A 16558-nucleotide genomic window follows, 5' to 3' on the forward strand; every position below is an offset into this window, starting at 1 on the left:
ACAGACATTTATTCTACTGTTATTCAACTTGGCTTCATCCAAAGGATTCTGGGAAGGGTAGCTTGTGAAGGGTGTTGAGAATTGTTAGGAGACTCCAGTTCTCCTCACAGAGCTGCAACTGTCAGAGTGGTTTAACAATCGATTTCTCTTCCCAGAGAACTCTGGGAATTGTGGCTCTGTGAGGGGAATAGGGGTCTCCTAACAACTCTTGGCATCTTTTACAGATGACATTTCTCAAGATTCTTCGGGGGGGGGGAAGTGGAATAAAAGTGGAATAAATGTCTGGTGTGAATGCAGTCATTGTTCATTGCAGTGTGAAAGACATTTGCTCAAAATGCCGAAATATCAGCTGAAAAAGCCACCATTCCTTAACACAACAGGTATTACAGTGTGAAAGGAATTTTAGAAATCGTGACAGAGGTACTACCATTTTAATCCACAAAACTGACACAACAAACCCCGTGTGTAAAAGCAGCCTTAGTTTTTTGTGAATGATGGGAATTAACTTGCTGTCACTAGAACACTTGTAACAGTCTAGTTTCTGAGACGGAAGTGAAACACCAGTTCGACTGAATGTGTATGTGTGTGGGGGGGAAAATGTAACACAGAACAAAAGGACAAGAGAAGCCATGAGGTCTAGGTGGTACACAAATGGAGCAGAAGGCCGGCTAAAGCTGTATTCAAGCAGCAGTTTAATCCGTTTTCCCAGTGCTTCCTTACTTGATAATTTCCTCATCTTATTTGACCATTCACATGATGTAAAAGCCACTTTTGGAAATCTAATAGAATATAGTGGAAGTTTAGGACTCAGTGTGGTGTAGTGGTTAAGGCAGCCATTCCCAACCAGTGTGCCTCCAGATGTTGTTGGACCACAATTCCCATCTTTCCTGACCATCGGCAATGCTGGCTGAGGCTGATGGGAGTTGTGGTCCAACAACATCTGGAGGCACACTGGTTGGGAAAGGCTGGGTTAAGGTGTTGGACTACGACCTGGGAGACCAGGGTTCAAATCCCCACATAGCCATGAAGCTCACTGGATGATCTTGGGCAAGTCACTGCCTCTCAGCTGCATGCAAACCCTATTCATAAGGTCGCCATAAGTCAGAATCGACTTGAAGGCAGTACATTTACATTTTTAGGACTCAGTTCCATGTTAATTGCTCCCAGAAAACATCTGTTTGCTACCCCATTAACCCAGAAAATCATGGGAGTAAAGTGATAAAATTTGAAGGGGTATACCTGCATACATTTCCTGTAGTTTTCATGGGGGAATCATGGGGGACAGAATTGTGCATGTGTGTAAAGGGTGGGGGAGTAATGACACGTCCAATGGTGTTCATTGTTGTGTCACATCAAACCCACTGGTGTGAATGAAACTCAGCACAACCTGGCAGTACATCAGTCAAAAAGCTGCAGTTCCATAATGCAACAGGTACATCAGTATGAAAGGGATGTCAGAAAATGGGACAGAAGCACTCCCATTATCATTGATAAAACTAAGACAATAAACCCCATGTCTGAATGCAGCCTAAGGTTGGGCTGAAATCACCCTTCGGTTTCCTGTAAATACCCCCCCCGGTCCACTCACTCACAAAAACTGGGCCTGGTCTTCTACTGGTTTCTTGTGTGGTGGGGAGAACTTTTAATGAAACTTTCATCAGAGTCGCAAATTACCTTACTTAACCATACAAAAGTGGCTGAGGGTTCTCCTTTTTGGTTTCCGCCAGCTGCACTTCCTAGAATGCCTTCAGAGCAATGGGATGTAAAATGATGTGATGTGGCATTGCTCCCCAGACATTCCACGGAGTGCAGTTAGCAGAAAGCTAGAGAGAGCACCTCATGCTGCTGTGAGTGGTACAGGATACAGATAGAGGAGGGATGCATTTTAAATTTATACTTGGAATTTGGTGGTTCTGACCCAGTCAAGTTTGGCTGCATTGGATGGCCTCTTACATCAAGCTCCCATTTGTGTTTAAGCTGTTTAGCGCTAATTTCTTCTAACATACAGATTTTTGTATGCTGTTTTGCCTACTATATACATTTTTTGCAAAGTATATGTTCGATAATAGTTATATTTTCCCCAAATATAATGCATTCTATAGGTTATTTTCACAAATACATGCATTCTGTGCACACTTTCCTTAAGCATATGAATATTTGTACATATTACTTGGCTGGAGAATTGCATTGCAAAATCTAGAGAAGTGTGAATTTCAAAGGAGAGGTGTGGTTCAGTTCTTGTAGGGTTTGGAAACTGCAAATTCAGTACGTCCACCTTTAAATATGAGCTGAAAGGAGTTTCTCCTCCATTCCTAGTTGTATATATCTGTTTATGTGCTGGTTACATTACAAAACTTAGTGGGTATACTTTTACAATAATATGAGTAATATACAAGGGCTGTTCATACTTTGAGAGGATCAGATTGGAAAAAGTAACTCACTTCTCAAGGATCACTAATAGGCAAAAAAACCCTTGCAGTTTAAGAATGTACCTATAGCCAACAGATATTTCTATCAAAGTTTAAAAATGTAATTCTCCACCTTTGGAGGTGGCAGGTATTGCCACCACTTACCATATGCTCAGAGGCACTTGTTACCAAATTCTTCCCAGCTACACAGGAAATGGATTGGACTGTAAAAGACCAACCCAAATTGTGTTTGCATTTTGACAAATGTGTAAGGCAGTCCAATATCTCAGAGAGGAGGTCAGGTCTCCTCTCCCCTGGTGCATTCACTATAGCTGTTCAATTTCTCTGCTTTTTAAAGTTTGATAGAAATATATGTTGGCTATAGGTACATTCTTAAACCACACTTTTTTTGCCTGTTAGTGAATTTCTCTGCTTTTTAATCTGGGAGGTAAGAAACGGGATCCTGTGCAGGTTTGCAGAGAATGGATTGATCATTTGGATGCTTATTGAGTTCAGTGGGATTTACTCCCATGCAATCATGCTTAGGATAGGTAAAACTGACCATGGGAAGGGAGGACTGGAGTGGGCATGGGAGGAGGAAGAAGGAGAATTGGGAGGAGAGGAAGGAGGAAGGAGGAAGGGAGAATAGAGGGGAAGGAAGGGAAAGGCAGGTCTGATCAGTCGCATGCTTATTGAGTTCAGTGGGATTTACGCCTGTGCAATCATGGCTAGGACAGGTAAAACCGACCATGGGGGAGGGGAGAGGAGAGGGAGGAGGAGGGAGAGGAAGAGGGAGAGCAGAAGGAGGGGGAGGGGGAAGCAGGGGAAGTAGGAATGGGGAGGGAGGAGATTGGATGGGTGGGCACTGTGCAGAGGGGAAGCCCCTTTCCTTTCCAAGATGAAAACATTGTAAACAGTCTCATTCTTTTTCAGCGTTTTCCCCAAGTTTTTATTCTACAGGAGGCACATGTAACCTCCCACCCAAATTTAAACCAAAGCTGTTCCTGGTCATATCCACATGAGACCTTTATTTCACTTTAGACAATCATGGCTTTTGCCAAAGAATCCTGGGAACAATAGTTAGTGAAGTATGGTGAGGGTTGCTAGGAGACACCCTGTTCTTCTCACAGAGCTTCAATCAGCATGGCTGACAGTTAAACCACTCTGGCCACTGGAGGTCTGTCAGGGGTATAAGAATCTCCTCTCAGCACCCTTCACAAACTACACTTCCCAGGATACTTTGGGGAAAGGCATGACTGTCTAAAGTGAAATAAAGGTCTGGTGTGGGTGTGGCACCTTCATTAGGCAAGCCCAGCAGCTGTGAGTCTGGCTTTTAGAACACTGACAGTTCTTACATGCCCGGCCTTATCATTGAGTTCATTGCTAAATTTCTTAACTTAAGTAAAAATCAGCCAGACATTTTTTAAACATTTAAACTGCAGAAGATGAAGGTCAGAGTATGGGCCAAGGTGAGTAATAGGATTACAGGTACTCAGTGAACTTGGGTGATTTTTAATGAATTTCAACAGATTATGAGAACTCTGACAGAAAAAAGTCCAAAAGGGGTCTGGTTTTTCTCTCTCTCTTTTTACACGCTGAACTCTTGATTGTCTCTGACTGTTTTGTATATCACCATGAAAATTTAGAGGGTTGTTAAGCAAGTGTTTTTGAATTCAGGAGTCTAAGTTTTGTAAGGGTTTGTTTTGAAATGAGCTTATGGGAAGTATCAGAATGGCATGGGGGTATTTGCAATTTAACATTGCGGAATGTGAAATATCCATGCTGACAATAGTGTACAGCCATTCTTGTGGCTGTATAATGAAGAAAAAAATCATGTAGTTCAGCTCAATACTGAGATATTTTTTAAAAAATAACCATCCCTAATTATAAATGAACTAGAACAAACTATAAAGTTGATATGGTAACTTGGCTAGGAGACAAGAAACATTTTGACTTCAGGTGTGCCTCAATACCTATAAAAATAATCACTAGAAATAATTCTTATAGGGGCAGATCTTTGTCAGTGCATATTATACAGTATTAATTACACTGACCACACTGAGGTTGAGCTTTTTTATAGAGAGAAATTGCCAAAAGTAACAGGTCGCATTAATTCATTCAGTTCCTTTTTATTATGCCATAGCACTTTGATGTCAGAGTATAAAGAACATTTAAAAGCATTTTTCTTATCTCTGTAAGCTCAGAGTCTCTGTAGCTGCACATCTCGTGGCTGTATAATCACTGAATCCCATTTTGCTTGGGGGTGGGAACTGGTTTCAATTGCATTTGGTCCTAACGTTTTTAAGGGTTAGATGCCAAGAGGTGGCTCTACTGGGGTTGGTCACAATCCAGCCAAATGCAAGCAGTCTAATACTGAATGTGATGTGGTTTATGTATACTTGTTTATCTCTGGATTGTGCCCCTTTTTCTGAAATAGAGAACTGTTGGAGAATGCTTGGGGGAACACATAGGTCCAAGTCAGGCTACTTTGGTGGCAGCTGATGGCTCCATGTCTGTGTGGCAGTAGAATCCATTTTGGGTTTTAGTCCAAACTTTCAAGGAGTTTTCCAAGAAGGAAGATGCTGCAAGTTAGCATTGCAAACAAGTGGATAAGTGGTAAGCCATGGTGCCTCTGGTTCAAATTAGGAAGTTGCTTTTATACTGAGTCAGAACATAGGTTCATATAGCCCAGTGTTCTTCAACTTTGGGTCTCCAGATGTTGTTAGGCTACACCTCCCATGATCCCTTGACCAGTGGCTAAGCTGGCTGGGGATGATGGGAGTCAGACCAAGAACATCTGGGAAAACAAGTTTGAAGAATTGTGATCTAGCCCAATAGTGGGTTGTATCCAAGGTAGCACTATGTGAATATTCCATCAATGCAAGAGTTTTTGCTTGTGCAATGGAATGTTTTTCCTCTCTCATCTCCCCACCTCATGCCTCAGAGCTTGGAAGTAACTTGTTAGAAATAATGAGTTACTTGTAATTCATTGCTATTTTAAGTAACGAGTGGGTAATTCCATTACATTTGGCAAGTAATAGAACGACTAGTAATTTCCTTACTTTTCAGCCACGACTTCAACGTTTCCACATTAGGTTGGACGTTACTTGGGGATGGGAGCAAGAGGAAGTTTTCAGCTCCTTGCTGTGACTGGTGGACACAAGACATGTACCTCACACTAGACTTCTGCGCAGACTCTCTCTTCTCTCATGCTCTGTGTTAGGAGGCACGAGGGAAGAGGTGAATAGGCAGGTGATCGTGGAGCGTGAGCACCTGAGTGAGAAAAAATGGATGCTGGAGGAAAAAGCCAGGGCAAGGACAACGGAGGAGAAGGCAGCAGCAGAATGGCGAAGAGCTGTGGAGGTGAGTGACAATGATTGATATGTGTGTGTGCTCCTCCTTGCATCCTGCCACCCCAGTGAGGTCATTTGAAGGCATTCCTTCTTTTCTGAGTTGAAGTGTGATGTCAATAAGCCCTTGAGTCAAATCAGGACCCAGACAAAACCTCATGCTGCTCTGTTTTTTCTGTGCCTTATCATTCTACGTTTTCATATATAGAACACACTTTAACAAACAAAACAAACCCAAAGCTCTTCAGAACTCCACAGGCAGCATTGTAGACAGCCTCAAAATGAAAGGTCTATCAGAGGTTTGTAAGGCCTATCTTGGAGGACACAAGCAACAAACAAGAAAGATTTAAAGAGACGTACAAGGAAGAACACACATTTATTTATTTATTTAATTTATTTATTATTTCAATTTATATACCGCCCTTAGCAAAATAGCTCTCAGGGCGGTGAACAAACAAGATAAAATACAATATATCATAATAAAAATACAAAAACATATACAAACAAACAACAAAAAGCACAGCAAAAACAAAATAAATACTACAAAAATTAAAAATACAGATTAAAAGATTAAAAAGATTAAGAAAATTAAAATGCCTGGGAGCATAAAAAGGTCTTTACCTGGCGCCGAAAAGATGGAAGTGTAGGCGCCAGGCATACCTCTTCGGGGAGGCTGTTCCACAACTCAGGGGCCACCACAGAAAAGGCCCTAGATCTCGTAACCACCCTCCGGGCTTCCCGATGGGTTGGTACCCGGAGGAGGGCCTTAGATTCTGAACGAAGTTAGCGGGTAGGTTCATAGCGAGAGAGGCGTTCCACAAGGTATTGAGGTCCCACACCGTGTAAGGCTTTATAGGTCAAAACCAGCACCTTGAATCTCGCCCGGAAGCAAATAGGAAGCCAGTGCAGACGCGCCAGGACAGGTGTTATATGCGAAGACCAACTGGTCCTCGACAATAATCTGGCAGCTGCGTTCTGCACCAGCTGAAGCTTCCGAACTGTCTTCAAGGGCAGCCCTACGTAGAGCGCATTACAGTAATCCAATCTTGAAGTTACCAGAGCATGGACAACGGAGGCGAGGTCGTCCCTGTCCAGATAGGGGCGTAGTTGGGCTACCAGACAAAGATGGTAAAACGCATTCCGTGCCACCAAGGCCACTTGGGCCTCGAGAGACAAGGAAGAGTTGAGAAGAACCCCCAAACTACGTACCTGTTCTTTCGGGGGGGGTAACCCCATCCAGAACAGGGTAAGCATCCACCATCTGAGCAGGGAAGGCATTCACCAACAATGTCTCGGTCTTGTCTGGATTGAGTCTCAGTTTATTAGCTCTCATCCAGTCCATTATCGCGGTCAGGCAATGGTTCAGCACATCAACAGACTCACCTGAGGAAGATGAAAAGGAGAAATAGAGCTGCGTGTCATCAGCGTACTGATGGCAATGCACTCCAAAACTCCTGATGACCGCACCCAGCGGCTGCATGTAGATGTTGAAAAGCATGGGGGACAAGACCGATCCCTGGGGGACTCCACAATGGAGAGTCCATGGTGTCGAGTGATGTTCCCCAAGCACTACCTTCTGGTGACGATCCGTGAAGTAGGAGCGGAACCACTGCCCAGCAGTGCCCCCAACACCCAACTCCGCGAGTCTCCCCAGGAGGATACCATGGTCGATGGTATCAAACGCCGCTGAGAGATCAAGCTATCCCTTAATTATTTTAATGTAAGAAAGAACAATAGGGGGGAAACCACTCCCCCTTAAAAATATTAAATTAATATGGATCTTGGCATTTTAGTTGCCCTAATAATGGTACTGCTCTAATATGTATTATGGAGAAAAGTTCCCACAGGGCGGGGGATGACCTATTTGTATGCCATTTGTATGCCTGTGCCTGTAAATTTATCCACTTGGACAAAAGGTGTAAAAGTTATAGCCATTTTTGGATTATCCACTATAATGAATGAGGAACACAGAATTTAGTTTTAAATTAAATAAGCCAGATTTTAATTAAAAAAAAAACTCCACAGATATTGATGCAATGTAAATCTTAGGGCCTATCCTTCCCTTTCTGGATGAATTCCTACAGAAGAAACTGCAAACAGATTGGCAAAGAAGGAAGATAAATGGTAGCTCATCAGCCCTCTTACTTTTAATGTGGACATTAAATATAGATGATTCATTTTTATGGTTCTTAGATCAGAGGTAACACAGTTGCACATCTGTGTTCTCCATATGGTCCCATATCAAATCACAGCACATACATGTACCGTGTGACTCTGCTTCTAAAGTTTTCAAAGTTCCCATTTATCCATGGTGGTTTTGGGGCCATTCTACAGACAGGGACTCTGGTGACATAGGGCTGCAAATTGCAGACACATCTGGAAAGTGCTAATTTAATATGAGGAACTGGCACCACCCAAAATTGCCCACACTGTTTTTTCTGAGTTTGTCTATTTTGTTTGTTTGTTTGCTTATTATTTGATTTATATCCCACCCTTCCTCCCAGCAGGAGCCCAAGGCGGCAGAGTTCAATAGGAGGGGATGTTCCCTTCCTGCTCAGTTCTTTGGCAGCAATCATAGTCAGCCAGAGAGATGCCACATCACATTGTGATGCTCTGAAGCCAATGTGGAAAGTGGGAAGCACCCCGCCAAACTTTCTGGTGCACTGCAATGTCAGATTGCATCATGTTGCTCTGGAGCCTTCTAGGAAATGTAGGTAGGCAGAAAGAGCAGGCATAGGAGGGCCTGAGTGCCCATCACCAGGGTGAGCCCCATTATTTTGAAAGTTAAAAAAAAATAACATTTGGGCATTCAGCAGAAGTTGGATTCAAAAAAGTACTCACCTGATTTGATCTGGGTGGATCTTGACCTGAATCAGATCATGAGTCTAGGAGGCCAGGGTCCGAAGTTCCACTTAGCCATGAAGCTCACTGGGTGGCCTTGGGCCATTCACTGCCTCTCAGCCTAACCTACCTCACAGGGTTCTTGTGGGGAGTAAATGAGGAGGGGAGAACCATGTATTCCACCATGGACTCCTTGGAGAAAAGATGGGATATAAATGCAATAAATAAATAAAATTAGTGTGCTTTAGAATCTGGAGTTCTGTGGATCCATTTGCGAGTCATCAGAGGGCTGCTGTGCTGCTTATGTTGTTTTAACAATTTCTCTTCTATTTTAAAAAGCTCCAGAATAGGTCGTCCAGCTGCCCACAGCCCACAGCAACAATTGGTAGGGATGGACAAATCTGGTTTCTCTCAATTTCTCATTTTCCCAATCTCAGGCTTGGTTCTCTACATTTCCACATCAGTTTGCAATATTTTTTTTAATTAAAAGAGGTGTTCTGATGAAAAAAGTCATCAGTATTTTTTTAGTGCAGTTTTCCATATACATTTTTGCCAATCCATTTCTCCTAACATAGTGCATGTTTGCATGTTATCTTCATGAATATGTGCATTCATAGGTGCCTCTTTATTGGAATAGGCAAACTTTCATGTTCCCTTGTAAAAAGGGAGATGTACCTGTTTACCATGATGTAATTTCCTAATGGGTGGGATTAGTTACCTGGCTTCCTCCTCCTTTCTCCTGGGGATTCCTGCATAATCTCCATTACTGACCTTTTTACCTCTGGGAGAGGCCGCATGGCAGATGCTCTCCTCAGAGCATCACTACCAAAGACTAAAATGGACTAAGACTTTTACTTTTTCTTTCATCTAAGCTAGAGCATATGTCTCCTGAACATATGAAAGGTTGTGAGTAAATATTCTTTATCTTTTTACCTAAGAAGACTCTGTGTGTGAGTTATTTGACTAACTAGTATGTCTGTGGGAGAGGTGTGGACTGGTTTATATTCTCACTCTACTGCTTGCGTTTATATGTCTGCTAAGAAATAGGACCTATTTCATTTTATATTTTTTTTAAATACCAAACAATCTTTACCCTAGCATATTCATTTGTGTACACGTTACTTATTGCAGTACTGTTCTGCAAAATCTGGAAAAGTGCAAATTTCAAAGGATGGCTGTGTTGGGTCTGCATATTGTTTTGGAAAGTGTGAACCATGTAAGCTCATCTTTAAAAGCAAACTCCCCCATCCCTAGCTATCACACAGAGTTCCTTGCCACTAACTTTTTAAAATACAATAGAACATCCCCCCTCCCCCCTGGGAGTTATGTGCCTTCATGATGTTCCCTTACTCTCAGAGGAAATTGAATGGGGGAGAGATTGGTGCTCCAGGCTGTGGGTAGCTTAGTGGCCTTTTTTGGAGCTTTTTAAGAGGGAAAGAAAAAACTGTTAAAAAGGACAAAGGCAATGTTGCAGGTCTTGGACCCAGTGGTGGCTAGTGGCTCCATGTCAGTGGGGCAGTGGAATTCTCTCCAGGTTTTAGTTTGAACTTTATATGAGCTGTTGGATGGTTTCAGCACCTTGGACAGCTCCTTGAAAGATCAGTCTAAACCCCACAGAGAATTCCACTGTCCCACTGAACTGGAGCAACCAGCCACCACTGCTTGGTCCATCTTGTAAGGACTTTTTTTTTTAATGACTGTACTTCCATGCAGAATTTTAAGGATTTCCCATTTAAAATCTGCACAGAAGTGGGATGAAACGGACTTTGTCCCATCCTGATGTAGAATTGGATGGACTGGACATCAGTTGGTCTATCCATCCCTGAATCTCATCCATCTAAAGAAAGAAAGGAGCACCTGGCGGGGCAGGAGAGGAGAGTGGCTCGGTTGGGTGAAAGAGACTTGGTTCCAGACCTCCTCCCATCTGGCAGCAGCATCTCTTTTCAGGCAAATTCAGATCTTTAGACTGAATTAAGAACAACTTATGTGACTTGCCCATTACTCATGTCAATACTTCTGCTGTGGGTCAGAAAAGCTTTTTTGTCATAACTCATCAGATTCTGATAGAAGTTTCTTTGATATTAGTAAGAGGCCACATACTGGGGTAGGGGAGTTTTTTTAAAAAACAAAAACAAATCTGAAATACATTTAAGGCATTAGAAAGGGATAATATTTATTTCTGGAAAAGACTTTTTGTTTGCCATTGCTACCTTAGCATGTAGCATCATGAGCTACCGTTTAAAAGAAATACCTGGAGATTCCCACCTGTCCTCCAGATGAGGATAGTGCCTGCCTTTACTTCAGACCTTTGCTGAAGCATCAGAAATCCCATTAGCTGTGTTTTTCATGCTTGGAAGCCTACCAGATTCTGCTCCTACCTGCATCATCATCATCATCATCATCATCATCATCATACCCCGCCTTTCTTTGCATGATAGAAACCCAAGGTGGCTTACATATGGTTCCCAGGTGGTCTCCCATCCAGGCACTGACCAGACCTTACCCTGCTTAGGTTCAGCAGCTGGCCTTATGTGCCTTCAGACCATAGCCTGGGACTGCTATGGGAATAAAAAAAAGACTTCCTTATTTTCCCCTGCCTTTGATAGGCAGGGCAAAATGCAAGCTTCTCAAGCCAGGTAATGGTCCCAGAAGAAATGTACCTGAAAGTTTAAGTGTACTCCTTCACAGAAGTCATTCAGCTATATCATCTCAAAACTACTGAACCAGGCCTGATGATGGAGTATTATTTGCTGGCAGGATGTGAAGGCAGCCTTCAGAATGTAACCCTGGCCCTGGAAGACTGTGCTCAACAGGAGGTGGATCTTGGTAGCAACATGAAGATGTACAAGCAAGCTGTCACAGTCAGTCTCTTTCCAGCAGTTAAACTCTACTTATAAACTGATGTAATTGTGCTCACTAATCCGGTCCCTGTAATTTCAGAGTTAATCCAGAGAAATGGTTCTGGTAGCTGGAAGGCTGATATATAGCAGAACTGCATTTTGACTGAGAGATAAGACTCCCTTTTCAGGCATGCTACTTGTGTAAAATTTTATTTATTTATCAATGTATGAATGTAGGTATGAATGAATGAATGATACTCATACCTCACCCATAATCCCCAATTCTGACTTGAAGGATCACCTTATCCTATACGTGGCTACTTGACTGATTTGATCTGCAGAACTGTCTCTTTTACAAGTGCCACCTAATGCTCATTCCACACTTGTGAGTAATCCATCTTTAAGTGTGGCAGCAACTACTCTCTGGAACATCCTGCCTATTGATATTCATTGTACTTTTTTCAACCCCTGCTAAGAACTTTTTTGTTTTCCCTAGGCAAGTCTACTCAGGCATGTAATTTTGTTATGTACTTTTTTAAAAATGTGAATTTTATCTACATTTGGTTATTTTATTATGTCTTCTGTTTGTACTGTCTGTTTTTATTGCTATTTAATGACTGTTTTCTACTATTTTATGTAAACCTCTTAGAGGGTTTTCTTATGAAGTGGTGTACAAATCTTAGTAAATAAAATAAATAGCAACTGAAACACAAAGTAAGGCATACAGCTATTTTTAAAACCCTAATCTATCAGGTGTGGGGATACTTTGGTTCTCCAGATGTTGCTCAACTACAGCTTCCATCAGCCCCAGCAAGCATGGCCAGGAATAATGGGTCTTGTTAGATCAGCAATATCTGGAGGGCCAAAGGGTCCCCACACCTGCCATACATATGCAGGTGAGGACAGAATTGTGACTCAAATGCTAACTTCTGTCACTGTCCCCACTGACATCTACAAATTATTTATTTATTTATTATTTATTTATTAATTAAATTTCTATACCGCCCCATAGCCGAAGCTCTCTGGGCGGTTCACAACACATAAACATCTGAAGTACAAGTAAAAAAGCCATGTATAACACAAGTTAAAAATGAATTAATTAAACAAAAAAAAACATAATAGAACACATAACTAGCTGCAAAACTCAATACTAAAATATGAAAATGTTAAGATGTGAAATTGGTAAGAATGTTAAAAGCGTTGAGAGAATTAAAATGTCAACAAAGTAAATAATTTAGATGTTTAAATGTTTGAGATGTTTAAAATGTTTAAAATATTTAAAATGCCTGGGAGAAGAGGAAGGTTTTTACCTGATGCCAAAAAGAAAGTAGTGTTGGCGCCAGGCATACCTCATCAGGAAGGGTATTCCATAGTTTGGGGCCCACCACTGAAAAGGCCCTTTTTCTCATTGTCACCCTCCGGGCTTCTCTTTGAGTAGGCACCCGGAGGAGGGCCTTTGATGTTGAGTGCAGCATACGGGTAGGCTCATATCGGAAGAGATGTTCCATCAAGTATTGTGGTCCCAGGCCATGTAAGGCCTTATAAGTTAAAACCAGCACCTTGAATTGGGCCCGGAAACATATAGGCAGCCAGTGCAAGCGGGCCAGAACCGGTGTTATATGTTCAGACCGCCTGGTCCCTGTTAACAGTCTGGCCGCCGCATTTTGCACAAGCTGTAGTTTCCAAACTGTCTTCAAAGGCAGCCCCACGTAGAGTGCATTGCAGTAGTCAAGTTTAGAGGTTACCAGTGCATGGACAACTGAAGCAAGGTTTTCCCTGTCCAGATAAGGGCGTAGTTGGGCCACCAGCCAAAGTTGGTAAAAAGCACTCCATGCCACCGAGGCTACCTGTCCCTCTAGTGACAGGGATGGTTCTAAAAGAACTCCCAAACTACGAACCTGTTCCTTGAGGGGGAGTGCAACCCCTTCCAGGACAGGGTGAACATCCACCATCTGATCAGGAGAACCACTTACTAACAGCGTCTCAGTCTTGTCTGGATTGAGCCTCAATTTATTCGCTCTCATCCAGTCCATTATCGCAGCCAGGCATCGGTTCACCACCTTGACAGCCTCACCTGAAAAAGATGAACAGGAGAAGTAGAGCTGCGTGTCATCAGCATACTGATGGCATCGCACTCCAAAACTCCTGATGACAGCACCCAGCGGCTTCATGTAGATGTTAAAAAGCATGGGGGATAGCACTGACCCCTGCGGAACTCCATATTGGAGGGCCCAGGGTGTCGAGCATAACTCCCCAAGCACTACCTTCTGGAGACGACCCGCCAAGTAGGAGCAGAACCACTGCCAGGCAGTACCTCCAACTCCCAGATCAGCGAGTCTCCCCAGAAGGTTACCATGGTCGATGGTATCAAAAGCCGCTGAGAGATCAAGGAGAATCAACAGAGTTACACTCCCCCTGTCTTTCTCCCGACAAAGGTCATCATACAGGGCGACCAAGGCAGTCTCCATGCCAAAACCGGGCCTGAAACCCGATTGAAATAGATCCAGATAATCGGTTTCATCCAAGAGCGTCTGGAGCTGGTCCACAACCACGCTTTCTAGGACCTTGCCCAGGAATGGGATATTTGCTACCGGCCTGTAATTGTTAAGATTTTCTGGATCCAGGGAAGATTTCTTCAGAAGTGGTCTCACCACCGCCGCATTCAGGCAGCCAGGGACCACTCCCTCTTGTAATGAGGCATTAATCACTTTCCTAGTCCAGCCGGCAGTTCCAACCCTGCTAGCTTTTATTAGCCAGGAGGGGCAAGGGTCCAACACAGAAGTGGTTGCACGCACCTGTCCAAGCACCTTGTCAATGTCCTCGAGCTGCACCAATGATTGAAACTCATCCAAAAAATTAAGACCAGACTGTGCACCAGATACCTCATTTGATTCCACTGCTATAACATTGGAGTCCAAGTCCTGACGGATGCAAGAGATTTTATCCTGGAAGTGCCTAGCAAATTCATTACAACGGGCTTCCGATGGATCTATCATGTCCCTAGGACCAGAATGTAACAGCCCTCGGACAATTTTAAAAAGCTCTGCCGGCCGGCAGATAGAAGATTGTATAGTAGCAACAAAATATTGTTTTTTTGCTGCTCGTACTGCCCCTAAGTACAGCTTGGTATAGGCACTTACCAGTGCAGAATTGCATCCATCAGGAGTTCGTCTCCATCTGCACTCGAGCCATCTCCTGTACTGTTTCATCGCTCTCAGCTCTGGAGTATACCATGCAGCTGTATGAGCTCTACCCAGGAGAGGGCGCTCAGGAGCGATCATGTCAGCTGCCCGGGTCATTTTAGTATTCCACAGTTCGACCAGGGTTTCGACAGGAGCGCCAGCCCTATCAGCCAGGAAACTCCCCAGAGCCTTTTGAAAGCCATCCAGATTCATTAGTCTCCGGGGGCGGACCATCTTAACAGGTCCCCCACCCTTGCAGAGGGGAGAAGCCGCTGTAAGTCTAAACTTCAACAAGCGGTGATCTGTCCATGACAAAGGGGCTGATGTAAGACTCCCTACTTTCAGATCACCATCACCATGTCCAGTTGCAAAGATCAGGTCTAGAGTATGCCCGGCCACATGTGTTGGGCCAATAGTGTATTGGGACAGCCCCATGGTTGTCATGGATACCATGAAGTCCTGAGCCGCCCCAGATAAGGCGGCCTCAGCATGGATGTTGACATCCCCCAGCACCAAAAGTCTAGGGGATCTCAACAATACATCCGAGACCACCTCTGTCAGCTCAGTTAGGGAGTCTGTTGGGCAGCGGGGTGGGCAGTACACCAACAGAATCCCCAATCTGTCCCTCTGACCCAACACTAGGTGCAAACACTCCAGACCAGTAGCTAATTGGACAGGGTGCTTGGAGAGAGAGATGGAACTCCTATAGACCACAGCAACCCCCCCTCCCCAGCCCTCAGATCTACCCTGATGCTGAACCAAGTACCCAGGTGGGCATAGCTGGGAGAGACTAACCCCTCCCTGCTCACCCACCCAGGTCTCTGTTATACATGCCAGATCGGCTGCCTCATCCACAATTAAATCGTGGATGAGACAGATCTTATTATGAACCGATCTGGCATTCAAAAGCAGCATCCGGAGATCCGAGAGCTGGCTGATAGGGCAACCAACAAACCTGTGGGTGCGTGGAGGACCGGAACACGGTACAGCCATTAACTGCCTGGGCTGAGTTCCCCTTACCTGGCAACACGCACAACGTCGTATCTCCCTCTACCCGTCACTACACTAATTGGGGGCCCCTCAACTCTGCCCAATCGGCTTTGGTTCCTCTCTCCCAGGCACATATTGCAAACCCTCACACACTCCCCACTCACACCATACACTCCTCTCACACCCCCTTACACACCCACACCAAGCAAGAGCCCCCACAGAGCCACTCTGTCTCTAACGAAGGATTCGTCATTGGAAAATATGTCGAACCGGCTTCATTAAGAGCGGGCAACGTCGTCACCATCTGCTTCCTACTTCATTGAAGTGGTCTAAATTAGAAGGTCAGTTTCAGTTCTAAGTAGTATAGAGAACCTCTGTAACTCCAGGAGCTTCCCAATTGCATACATTTGTCCTCCAGATCATGGGGGGAAGCTCACATTTTGCTTCAGAACTTCTTTCTAGGAGGGCTAGAGACTTACTTAAAAAACTGACAGCCTGGGCCTCCTGTTGGCTATGGGGCCTGGTACATTTGAACCCCCAGTATGGAGACCCTGTGAGGGTGATAGCAGCACTCTCACCCATGCTTTTTCCTGGTCATGTTACTTTTACACACAAGTACAATGTAGAGATGGGGAGAAAATTGGTTCATTTCACCTTTAAAGGCAAGCCTAACTAATGTGCACTGCTGAAAACAAGGTGTGAACTGAGACACAACTATCTTTCCCTATGTCAACATCTCCCGATTTTGCAGTGCAGTCTTCCAGCCACGCAATGTGTACAAAAATGGATATGCAAGGTGGAAGTGTGCATAGACATGCATATATCAGTAACAAAAGTATACAAAATGTTATGGGTTGTATTCAGCCAAATGCTACTCAGAGTAGACCCATTAAAATTCATAGGCCTAAGCTAAACATGTCTATTACCTTCCATGGATCTACTCTGAA

The sequence above is a fragment of the Rhineura floridana genome, chromosome 16 (assembly GCF_030035675.1).
Source record: "Rhineura floridana isolate rRhiFlo1 chromosome 16, rRhiFlo1.hap2, whole genome shotgun sequence".
NCBI classification, from domain to species: Eukaryota; Metazoa; Chordata; class Lepidosauria; order Squamata; family Rhineuridae; genus Rhineura; species Rhineura floridana.